Raw genomic sequence first — 12,048 nt, forward strand, 5'->3', positions numbered from 1 at the left:
AAACGACGACTCTTCCAAACTGTCAAAACAGCCCATTGCTGCTATCGCCCTCACATCCCCTTTTCCCACTGAAACCCAGCTGCGCAGTTGGCCGTGTTTAGACGGGATACAAAACTGCAGGCATTTAGGGAGGAGGAATGATCAGTTGCTGCTGATCATGCCGCTGTGGGTAAGGAGTTGGCTGGCCAGGTGGCCATCCGACACTAAAAGGCAAGTGCCTCTCTTTAAGAGTCCCGACGCGCCTGGAAGACCGCTGCCAAGAAGGACGCAGGATTTTGCCTTTTATAGGCCCGCCTGAAACCACCCGAGAACGTCGGTGTGGTGAAATTCTTGATGACGTTATTCCCATACAAAGGAACTTCATTGTTTGGGTTGTTTGAAATTGATTAAAGCAACTACAACAAACACTCTTCTGGCACACTCTTGGTAACTCGTTTGCAAAACGGGTGCGATTAGTGCAGAAAGCTGCCAGCGTCTGGCTATCCGTTCAAGAATCTCAACATTGTCATGCCAGCTCAGTGTGAAGAGACAACAGGCCCGAGCACGTGCCCAAACGTGGCTCTGGTGTGGCTCAGCGGGCTAGAGGTTCCTGGCAAGGGAACTGGAGGCCAGAGACGAACCTCAACAGAACCTAACCCGTACCTCAACAGAACATTAAACTGTTCAAGTACTCGTGCAAATCATAGACAATCCAAAACGCCCCACACAGATGCCTGGAGGCGTTGCTATTACCATCACGTGAATGACACGGTAGGTCCTGCCAGACCTACAGCCTGCAAAACCTGAAGACGACCAGCACACAGGCGCATACGTATCGATCTCGTTCTGTCCTCGCCAAAACTGCTGGCTGAGCTGCCATCAGCCTCAGTGACGGACAGCAGGCAGGACTCTCTCATCTGGCTTAGCTCACATGCAGCTCCTAGGAAAAGAGCTCTTTCAGAAAAGTCAGGTCTGGTTATGTTGGGAAAGTGTTTCAAGGAAATGTTTTTAATACTCTGGGTTGGTAGAGTATGGCATGGTAATACTCTAAGCATGGTAATCTCCCTCCAAGTCCTAGCTCTGCCACCGATAACCTGCTTGCTCATCAAAACCGATTCAATGTTATTCCTTGGAAATCTCTACCTTTCTTTCTTGGCACCAAAAGGGTGGCACTTCTTTCCGAGTGCAAGAGGAGTTACATAGGGTATACAGACAGCCCACGGAAAACGGAGAAATGAGTCTGGGATCACTTGCATCCACATTCCTTGGCATTCCAAGACTCCTATCCCACTCCTTTCCTTGCCAGCAGTCAAGAAAGACAGCCTGCGCAACATGTACAAGATGCTGACTTGGCCAGTGTCCTGCTTTCGGCTGGGACAGAGTTAATTTTCTTCCTAGTAGCTGGTACAGTGCTGTGTTTTGGATTTAGGATGAGAAGAAAGTTGATAACACACTGATGTTGGAGTTGTTGCTAAGTAGTGTATACACTAGTCAAGGACTTTTCAGCTTCCCGTGCTCTGCCAGGTGCACAAGCAGCTGGGAGGGGGCACAGCCAAGACAGTTGCCCCAAACTGGCCAAAGGGCTATTCCATACCATATGGAGTCACACTAAGGATATAAACTGTGGGGAGTTGGCGGGGGTTCGAGTTAACCCTAGGGGTTCGGGTTAGGGTTAGGGGTTAGGGTTAGAGGTTAGGATTAGGGTTAGGGTTAGGGGTTTGGGTTAGGGTTAGGGTCATTCGGGTTAGCTTTAGGGGTTAGGGTCATTAGGGTTAGCTTTAGGGGTTAGGGTTAGCTTTAGGGTTAAATGGTTGCAAGCCTCTTTGCTGTGAGCAATATCTGTTCATTGCCCTGTGGATTTCTTTTTTTTTTTTTGTTTTCCCCCTGGAGTCATTTTTAGAAATGCCTGAGCTGTTTCCCTTGGAAAAAGATCCCAAAACAAAAGAGCCAGAGAACAACAGGACTCTGTCAGAGCAAAGGTCCATGTGGCCCAATACTCTTGTCTCCAAGGTGGCCAACCGTCAACGTCTAAAGGAGAGCATATGAGCAGTGCAGGTCTACTTCTGCCGGGGTCCTGGGGGTGCTCATAGGCCTCAAGGGCTGGGACCGGCCTCCCCTGGCATCCCCACCCACACCGTCTCCTGCCAAGGGCCCAGGGGACGTGGTGTCTCAGCTCAGCCTGGGGGCCTTCGGTTCCTGCCTGAGCAATGGTGTGGGTGTGCCCGCCTCTGCCCCTCTCTCCTGCATGGGCCTGGGACCTGCACTGCAGAGAGCTGCTCTCCTGCATGGACCCCTCAGACCTAGGTCATAGCTTGTCATGCAGAGCTAGATGCAGAACAGAGCAGAACTATTCTATTCTGTTCTGTTCTAGTCTAGTCTAGTCTATTGCCTGCGCTCACCGGGAGTCGAGTAACAGCGAGACTGCTACTTGCCGGAAATGCCAGGGGGATTTCAGCTCCAAAAACACTTTCAAGGGCACAAATCAGAAAGATTACAAGTGGAAGCAGGGGTTTATGTTGAGATTTTATTTTCTGTTCTCTCACTTTCTCTCCTTTTCTCTCATTGCCTGGTATTGGATGGTATTTTAGGGTGTTTTTCGGAATGTGTTTCACAGCCGCTGCTCACAAGCATTAACACAACGCGCAGGTGTAGCCCGGAGCAGGCTGATGCATTCTTCAGTTCAGCTTGCAAAAAAGATCACTTGCAGTGTGGCAAAGGCACGTCACAGAGCTACAGAAAGTAGCAGCGGGAAGAGAGGCCAAGCAGTGCCTGTTTCCTGAAGAGTGAAGACTTGAAGAACGAGGATCAGCACCAACCGCACACAAAAGACGACGAAGAAGAAGGGGTGTGTGGTAGCGTGGGGCATTTTCCAAAGCAGGACACATGTCGATGACAAGCAGCCTTTTTGCCTTCCCAAACTTGCTGCGCTGTGCTTCTTGGCCAGGGATGCATGACAAGCACTCTCGTGCCTGCCCCGCGCTTGTATCGCATGCAGGGAGAGCTGCAAAGTGGCAGCTCCTGATGGTGCAGCAAGCCTGCAGCCCTGCCAAGCACGGGCTGTTTTGCACAAGCAAGAACCCCTGGGGAAACGGAGCCAAGGGAAGAGCAGAGCTCGCTCCCACTGCAAACTTGCAATGGGCAAGAGAGCCCCAGGCAGCCAGGGCGCAAGTGGCACCTTGGCGGTGCAAGAGCAGCAGGCAAGAACCTCGCCGCAAGGGCCCCGAGGACCCTGACAAGGGGCTGTGCTCAGTGCTACAGAGGACAAGAAGCAACCCCCGGGGGCCACCCTGGCGGCCCACCCGGGAGTCTAGCAAGCTTCCTCCCCCCGGATGCGGGGCACGAGGGCCACCTTCGTGGAGCAGGAGCAGCAGGCACCTAGCCAAAAGGGCCCAAAGAAGCCCTGGCAGGGGCCGTGTGCTCGGTGCTGCAGAGGAAGGCAAAAAACCCCCGGGGACACTTGCTAGCCCACCTTGGGGGAAAAAAAAAGCCTTCCTCCCCCCAGCTGCAGGGCACGAGAGGCCATCTTCGTGGTGCATGAGCAGCAGGCAGTAACCTAGCCAAAAAGGACCAGAGGAGCCCTGCGCTGACTAGTGGTCATGCTCAATGCTGCAGAGGAAGGCAAAAAACCCCCGGGGACCAGTGCCAATCTGCCCCGGGGGAAAATTCCTTCCTGACCCCAGAGCTGGCGATCGGCTATTCCCTGAGCATGTGAGCAAGACCTGCCTCCTCGTCCCACAGGCTGGTCACGCCTCCCAGGAGGTGCCCAAGCCCTATTCTCCCTCAACCTGCAGCCATCTCCGGGGCTTCCCAGAGTGGCCAAATGCCCCCGGCCCCATCGACCTTGGGGGCAAGAATCCCTCCCGCGCCTGGCAGGAGACCAGTGCGTGCTCCAAAGCACTGGGACCCCTGGGCAACATCTCCGCATCCCATTTCTTACGGCTGCTGCCACTGGCTCCGCAGGGCATGAGGAGGGCGAGCTCTGCAGTGCTCCTCAAGAAGACACTCCCTTGCTCTTGCCACCGCTTTCCAGCTGAAAAGGCCCGATAGCCTCGGGCACCGCCAGCTCTTGCTGGTTCTTCTCATCTCCAGCAGCCTCGTCCAGCCTCCGGTCTTCCTCCCTCAGCCCCCTCCAAGGCATTCTGCCAGCTCTTCAAGGACTTCCTCTCGGATGTCTGCGGGCTGCCCCCGGGCCAGCTCTGTGGCGACGGGAGGATGCCCCCTTTTATCCCGCCCCGGGGCATTGTGACTGCTGCGTTGCCGGGCGGTGGCACTGTGCCATGGGGGTGACCGCCCCGCCCCCCCGGCCCCCCCCCCCCCCCCCCCCCCGCGCAGCCCCGCCCGCCGCCCCTCTGCCCAGCGTCCTTTGGAGGAAGGCCTTTGGGGTGCTGGCCCCGAGGCAGTCCCTGTGCCCCGGGGGCCCGGGGGGCTGTCCCTTCTCCTTGCTGGCCACGCACTGGGCACAGCTGCTGAGCGTCCCGGACGCGTCCTCTGCCACTCGGCTCCCAAGGACAAACCTAGTGCCGTTACTCTTCTCTCAGGCTGCGGCAGAAACCAACCCTGCAGCCCGAAGACCACCCCCATTAGCCGTCCCCTCTCTGCGCCACAGCTAACGGCCACGAGCTCACGCAGCGAGGAGGACCAGGGACTTGACCTGGCTGAACACAAACCCTTTTCCGGGGGGCGCAACGGGGGTGACTTCAGCAGCCGCAGCCTGGGGGAAAGCCAAAGTGGAACCAGAGCCAGAGGTTGGGATGGACGGTGCCAAGAGACCACCACGGAAAGAACACAGGCTCTGAAAAACGGCGGAGCGGAGGTTACACTGGTGTGCTGGAAAGGCTGCTCATTTTCAGACCTAGAACCTTTGGCTCCGTGCCCAAAGCACAGGCAGGCAAACGACGACTCTTCCAAACTGTCAAAACAGCCCATTGCTGCTATCGCCCTCACATCCCCTTTTCCCACTGAAACCCAGCTGCGCAGTTGGCCGTGTTTAGACGGGATACAAAACTGCAGGCATTTAGGGAGGAGGAATGATCAGTTGCTGCTGATCATGCCGCTGTGGGTAAGGAGTTGGCTGGCCAGGTGGCCATCCGACACTAAAAGGCAAGTGCCTCTCTTTAAGAGTCCCGACGCGCCTGGAAGACCGCTGCCAAGAAGGACGCAGGATTTTGCCTTTTATAGGCCCGCCTGAAACCACCCGAGAACGTCGGTGTGGTGAAATTCTTGATGACGTTATTCCCATACAAAGGAACTTCATTGTTTGGGTTGTTTGAAATTGATTAAAGCAACTACAACAAACACTCTTCTGGCACACTCTTGGTAACTCGTTTGCAAAACGGGTGCGATTAGTGCAGAAAGCTGCCAGCGTCTGGCTATCCGTTCAAGAATCTCAACATTGTCATGCCAGCTCAGTGTGAAGAGACAACAGGCCCGAGCACGTGCCCAAACGTGGCTCTGGTGTGGCTCAGCGGGCTAGAGGTTCCTGGCAAGGGAACTGGAGGCCAGAGACGAACCTCAACAGAACCTAACCCGTACCTCAACAGAACATTAAACTGTTCAAGTACTCGTGCAAATCATAGACAATCCAAAACGCCCCACACAGATGCCTGGAGGCGTTGCTATTACCATCACGTGAATGACACGGTAGGTCCTGCCAGACCTACAGCCTGCAAAACCTGAAGACGACCAGCACACAGGCGCATACGTATCGATCTCGTTCTGTCCTCGCCAAAACTGCTGGCTGAGCTGCCATCAGCCTCAGTGACGGACAGCAGGCAGGACTCTCTCATCTGGCTTAGCTCACATGCAGCTCCTAGGAAAAGAGCTCTTTCAGAAAAGTCAGGTCTGGTTATGTTGGGAAAGTGTTTCAAGGAAATGTTTTTAATACTCTGGGTTGGTAGAGTATGGCATGGTAATACTCTAAGCATGGTAATCTCCCTCCAAGTCCTAGCTCTGCCACCGATAACCTGCTTGCTCATCAAAACCGATTCAATGTTATTCCTTGGAAATCTCTACCTTTCTTTCTTGGCACCAAAAGGGTGGCACTTCTTTCCGAGTGCAAGAGGAGTTACATAGGGTATACAGACAGCCCACGGAAAACGGAGAAATGAGTCTGGGATCACTTGCATCCACATTCCTTGGCATTCCAAGACTCCTATCCCACTCCTTTCCTTGCCAGCAGTCAAGAAAGACAGCCTGCGCAACATGTACAAGATGCTGACTTGGCCAGTGTCCTGCTTTCGGCTGGGACAGAGTTAATTTTCTTCCTAGTAGCTGGTACAGTGCTGTGTTTTGGATTTAGGATGAGAAGAAAGTTGATAACACACTGATGTTGGAGTTGTTGCTAAGTAGTGTATACACTAGTCAAGGACTTTTCAGCTTCCCGTGCTCTGCCAGGTGCACAAGCAGCTGGGAGGGGGCACAGCCAAGACAGTTGCCCCAAACTGGCCAAAGGGCTATTCCATACCATATGGAGTCACACTAAGGATATAAACTGTGGGGAGTTGGCGGGGGTTCGAGTTAACCCTAGGGGTTCGGGTTAGGGTTAGGGGTTAGGGTTAGAGGTTAGGATTAGGGTTAGGGTTAGGGGTTTGGGTTAGGGTTAGGGTCATTCGGGTTAGCTTTAGGGGTTAGGGTCATTAGGGTTAGCTTTAGGGGTTAGGGTTAGCTTTAGGGTTAAATGGTTGCAAGCCTCTTTGCTGTGAGCAATATCTGTTCATTGCCCTGTGGATTTCTTTTTTTTTTTTTGTTTTCCCCCTGGAGTCATTTTTAGAAATGCCTGAGCTGTTTCCCTTGGAAAAAGATCCCAAAACAAAAGAGCCAGAGAACAACAGGACTCTGTCAGAGCAAAGGTCCATGTGGCCCAATACTCTTGTCTCCAAGGTGGCCAACCGTCAACGTCTAAAGGAGAGCATATGAGCAGTGCAGGTCTACTTCTGCCGGGGTCCTGGGGGTGCTCATAGGCCTCAAGGGCTGGGACCGGCCTCCCCTGGCATCCCCACCCACACCGTCTCCTGCCAAGGGCCCAGGGGACGTGGTGTCTCAGCTCAGCCTGGGGGCCTTCGGTTCCTGCCTGAGCAATGGTGTGGGTGTGCCCGCCTCTGCCCCTCTCTCCTGCATGGGCCTGGGACCTGCACTGCAGAGAGCTGCTCTCCTGCATGGACCCCTCAGACCTAGGTCATAGCTTGTCATGCAGAGCTAGATGCAGAACAGAGCAGAACTATTCTATTCTGTTCTGTTCTAGTCTAGTCTAGTCTATTGCCTGCGCTCACCGGGAGTCGAGTAACAGCGAGACTGCTACTTGCCGGAAATGCCAGGGGGATTTCAGCTCCAAAAACACTTTCAAGGGCACAAATCAGAAAGATTACAAGTGGAAGCAGGGGTTTATGTTGAGATTTTATTTTCTGTTCTCTCACTTTCTCTCCTTTTCTCTCATTGCCTGGTATTGGATGGTATTTTAGGGTGTTTTTCGGAATGTGTTTCACAGCCGCTGCTCACAAGCATTAACACAACGCGCAGGTGTAGCCCGGAGCAGGCTGATGCATTCTTCAGTTCAGCTTGCAAAAAAGATCACTTGCAGTGTGGCAAAGGCACGTCACAGAGCTACAGAAAGTAGCAGCGGGAAGAGAGGCCAAGCAGTGCCTGTTTCCTGAAGAGTGAAGACTTGAAGAACGAGGATCAGCACCAACCGCACACAAAAGACGACGAAGAAGAAGGGGTGTGTGGTAGCGTGGGGCATTTTCCAAAGCAGGACACATGTCGATGACAAGCAGCCTTTTTGCCTTCCCAAACTTGCTGCGCTGTGCTTCTTGGCCAGGGATGCATGACAAGCACTCTCGTGCCTGCCCCGCGCTTGTATCGCATGCAGGGAGAGCTGCAAAGTGGCAGCTCCTGATGGTGCAGCAAGCCTGCAGCCCTGCCAAGCACGGGCTGTTTTGCACAAGCAAGAACCCCTGGGGAAACGGAGCCAAGGGAAGAGCAGAGCTCGCTCCCACTGCAAACTTGCAATGGGCAAGAGAGCCCCAGGCAGCCAGGGCGCAAGTGGCACCTTGGCGGTGCAAGAGCAGCAGGCAAGAACCTCGCCGCAAGGGCCCCGAGGACCCTGACAAGGGGCTGTGCTCAGTGCTACAGAGGACAAGAAGCAACCCCCGGGGGCCACCCTGGCGGCCCACCCGGGAGTCTAGCAAGCTTCCTCCCCCCGGATGCGGGGCACGAGGGCCACCTTCGTGGAGCAGGAGCAGCAGGCACCTAGCCAAAAGGGCCCAAAGAAGCCCTGGCAGGGGCCGTGTGCTCGGTGCTGCAGAGGAAGGCAAAAAACCCCCGGGGACACTTGCTAGCCCACCTTGGGGGAAAAAAAAAGCCTTCCTCCCCCCAGCTGCAGGGCACGAGAGGCCATCTTCGTGGTGCATGAGCAGCAGGCAGTAACCTAGCCAAAAAGGACCAGAGGAGCCCTGCGCTGACTAGTGGTCATGCTCAATGCTGCAGAGGAAGGCAAAAAACCCCCGGGGACCAGTGCCAATCTGCCCCGGGGGAAAATTCCTTCCTGACCCCAGAGCTGGCGATCGGCTATTCCCTGAGCATGTGAGCAAGACCTGCCTCCTCGTCCCACAGGCTGGTCACGCCTCCCAGGAGGTGCCCAAGCCCTATTCTCCCTCAACCTGCAGCCATCTCCGGGGCTTCCCAGAGTGGCCAAATGCCCCCGGCCCCATCGACCTTGGGGGCAAGAATCCCTCCCGCGCCTGGCAGGAGACCAGTGCGTGCTCCAAAGCACTGGGACCCCTGGGCAACATCTCCGCATCCCATTTCTTACGGCTGCTGCCACTGGCTCCGCAGGGCATGAGGAGGGCGAGCTCTGCAGTGCTCCTCAAGAAGACACTCCCTTGCTCTTGCCACCGCTTTCCAGCTGAAAAGGCCCGATAGCCTCGGGCACCGCCAGCTCTTGCTGGTTCTTCTCATCTCCAGCAGCCTCGTCCAGCCTCCGGTCTTCCTCCCTCAGCCCCCTCCAAGGCATTCTGCCAGCTCTTCAAGGACTTCCTCTCGGATGTCTGCGGGCTGCCCCCGGGCCAGCTCTGTGGCGACGGGAGGATGCCCCCTTTTATCCCGCCCCGGGGCATTGTGACTGCTGCGTTGCCGGGCGGTGGCACTGTGCCATGGGGGTGACCGCCCCGCCCCCCCGCCCCCCCCACCCCCCCCCCCCCCCCGCGCAGCCCCGCCCGCCGCCCCTCTGCCCAGCGTCCTTTGGAGGAAGGCCTTTGGGGTGCTGGCCCCGAGGCAGTCCCTGTGCCCCGGGGGCCCGGGGGGCTGTCCCTTCTCCTTGCTGGCCACGCACTGGGCACAGCTGCTGAGCGTCCCGGACGCGTCCTCTGCCACTCGGCTCCCAAGGACAAACCTAGTGCCGTTACTCTTCTCTCAGGCTGCGGCAGAAACCAACCCTGCAGCCCGAAGACCACCCCCATTAGCCGTCCCCTCTCTGCGCCACAGCTAACGGCCACGAGCTCACGCAGCGAGGAGGACCAGGGACTTGACCTGGCTGAACACAAACCCTTTTCCGGGGGGCGCAACGGGGGTGACTTCAGCAGCCGCAGCCTGGGGGAAAGCCAAAGTGGAACCAGAGCCAGAGGTTGGGATGGACGGTGCCAAGAGACCACCACGGAAAGAACACAGGCTCTGAAAAACGGCGGAGCGGAGGTTACACTGGTGTGCTGGAAAGGCTGCTCATTTTCAGACCTAGAACCTTTGGCTCCGTGCCCAAAGCACAGGCAGGCAAACGACGACTCTTCCAAACTGTCAAAACAGCCCATTGCTGCTATCGCCCTCACATCCCCTTTTCCCACTGAAACCCAGCTGCGCAGTTGGCCGTGTTTAGACGGGATACAAAACTGCAGGCATTTAGGGAGGAGGAATGATCAGTTGCTGCTGATCATGCCGCTGTGGGTAAGGAGTTGGCTGGCCAGGTGGCCATCCGACACTAAAAGGCAAGTGCCTCTCTTTAAGAGTCCCGACGCGCCTGGAAGACCGCTGCCAAGAAGGACGCAGGATTTTGCCTTTTATAGGCCCGCCTGAAACCACCCGAGAACGTCGGTGTGGTGAAATTCTTGATGACGTTATTCCCATACAAAGGAACTTCATTGTTTGGGTTGTTTGAAATTGATTAAAGCAACTACAACAAACACTCTTCTGGCACACTCTTGGTAACTCGTTTGCAAAACGGGTGCGATTAGTGCAGAAAGCTGCCAGCGTCTGGCTATCCGTTCAAGAATCTCAACATTGTCATGCCAGCTCAGTGTGAAGAGACAACAGGCCCGAGCACGTGCCCAAACGTGGCTCTGGTGTGGCTCAGCGGGCTAGAGGTTCCTGGCAAGGGAACTGGAGGCCAGAGACGAACCTCAACAGAACCTAACCCGTACCTCAACAGAACATTAAACTGTTCAAGTACTCGTGCAAATCATAGACAATCCAAAACGCCCCACACAGATGCCTGGAGGCGTTGCTATTACCATCACGTGAATGACACGGTAGGTCCTGCCAGACCTACAGCCTGCAAAACCTGAAGACGACCAGCACACAGGCGCATACGTATCGATCTCGTTCTGTCCTCGCCAAAACTGCTGGCTGAGCTGCCATCAGCCTCAGTGACGGACAGCAGGCAGGACTCTCTCATCTGGCTTAGCTCACATGCAGCTCCTAGGAAAAGAGCTCTTTCAGAAAAGTCAGGTCTGGTTATGTTGGGAAAGTGTTTCAAGGAAATGTTTTTAATACTCTGGGTTGGTAGAGTATGGCATGGTAATACTCTAAGCATGGTAATCTCCCTCCAAGTCCTAGCTCTGCCACCGATAACCTGCTTGCTCATCAAAACCGATTCAATGTTATTCCTTGGAAATCTCTACCTTTCTTTCTTGGCACCAAAAGGGTGGCACTTCTTTCCGAGTGCAAGAGGAGTTACATAGGGTATACAGACAGCCCACGGAAAACAGAGAAATGAGTCTGGGATCACTTGCATCCACATTCCTTGGCATTCCAAGACTCCTATCCCACTCCTTTCCTTGCCAGCAGTCAAGAAAGACAGCCTGCGCAACATGTACAAGATGCTGACTTGGCCAGTGTCCTGCTTTCGGCTGGGACAGAGTTAATTTTCTTCCTAGTAGCTGGTACAGTGCTGTGTTTTGGATTTAGGATGAGAAGAAAGTTGATAACACACTGATGTTGGAGTTGTTGCTAAGTAGTGTATACACTAGTCAAGGACTTTTCAGCTTCCCGTGCTCTGCCAGGTGCACAAGCAGCTGGGAGGGGGCACAGCCAAGACAGTTGCCCCAAACTGGCCAAAGGGCTATTCCATACCATATGGAGTCACACTAAGGATATAAACTGTGGGGAGTTGGCGGGGGTTCGAGTTAACCCTAGGGGTTCGGGTTAGGGTTAGGGGTTAGGGTTAGAGGTTAGGATTAGGGTTAGGGTTAGGGGTTTGGGTTAGGGTTAGGGTCATTCGGGTTAGCTTTAGGGGTTAGGGTCATTAGGGTTAGCTTTAGGGGTTAGGGTTAGCTTTAGGGTTAAATGGTTGCAAGCCTCTTTGCTGTGAGCAATACCTGTTCATTGCCCTGTGGATTTCTTTTTTTTTTTTTGTTTTCCCCCTGGAGTCATTTTTAGAAATGCCTGAGCTGTTTCCCTTGGAAAAAGATCCCAAAACAAAAGAGCCAGAGAACAACAGGACTCTGTCAGAGCAAAGGTCCATGTGGCCCAATACTCTTGTCTCCAAGGTGGCCAACCGTCAACGTCTAAAGGAGAGCATATGAGCAGTGCAGGTCTACTTCTGCCGGGGTCCTGGGGGTGCTCATAGGCCTCAAGGGCTGGGACCGGCCTCCCCTGGCATCCCCACCCACACCGTCTCCTGCCAAGGGCCCAGGGGACGTGGTGTCTCAGCTCAGCCTGGGGGCCTTCGGTTCCTGCCTGAGCAATGGTGTGGGTGTGCCCGCCTCTGCCCCTCTCTCCTGCATGGGCCTGGGACCTGCACTGCAGAGAGCTGCTCTCCTGCATGGACCCCTCAGACCTAGGTCATAGCTTGTCATGCAGAGCTAG

The sequence above is a fragment of the Mycteria americana genome, unplaced genomic scaffold (assembly GCF_035582795.1).
Source record: "Mycteria americana isolate JAX WOST 10 ecotype Jacksonville Zoo and Gardens unplaced genomic scaffold, USCA_MyAme_1.0 Scaffold_48, whole genome shotgun sequence".
Classification (NCBI taxonomy): Eukaryota; Metazoa; Chordata; class Aves; order Ciconiiformes; family Ciconiidae; genus Mycteria; species Mycteria americana.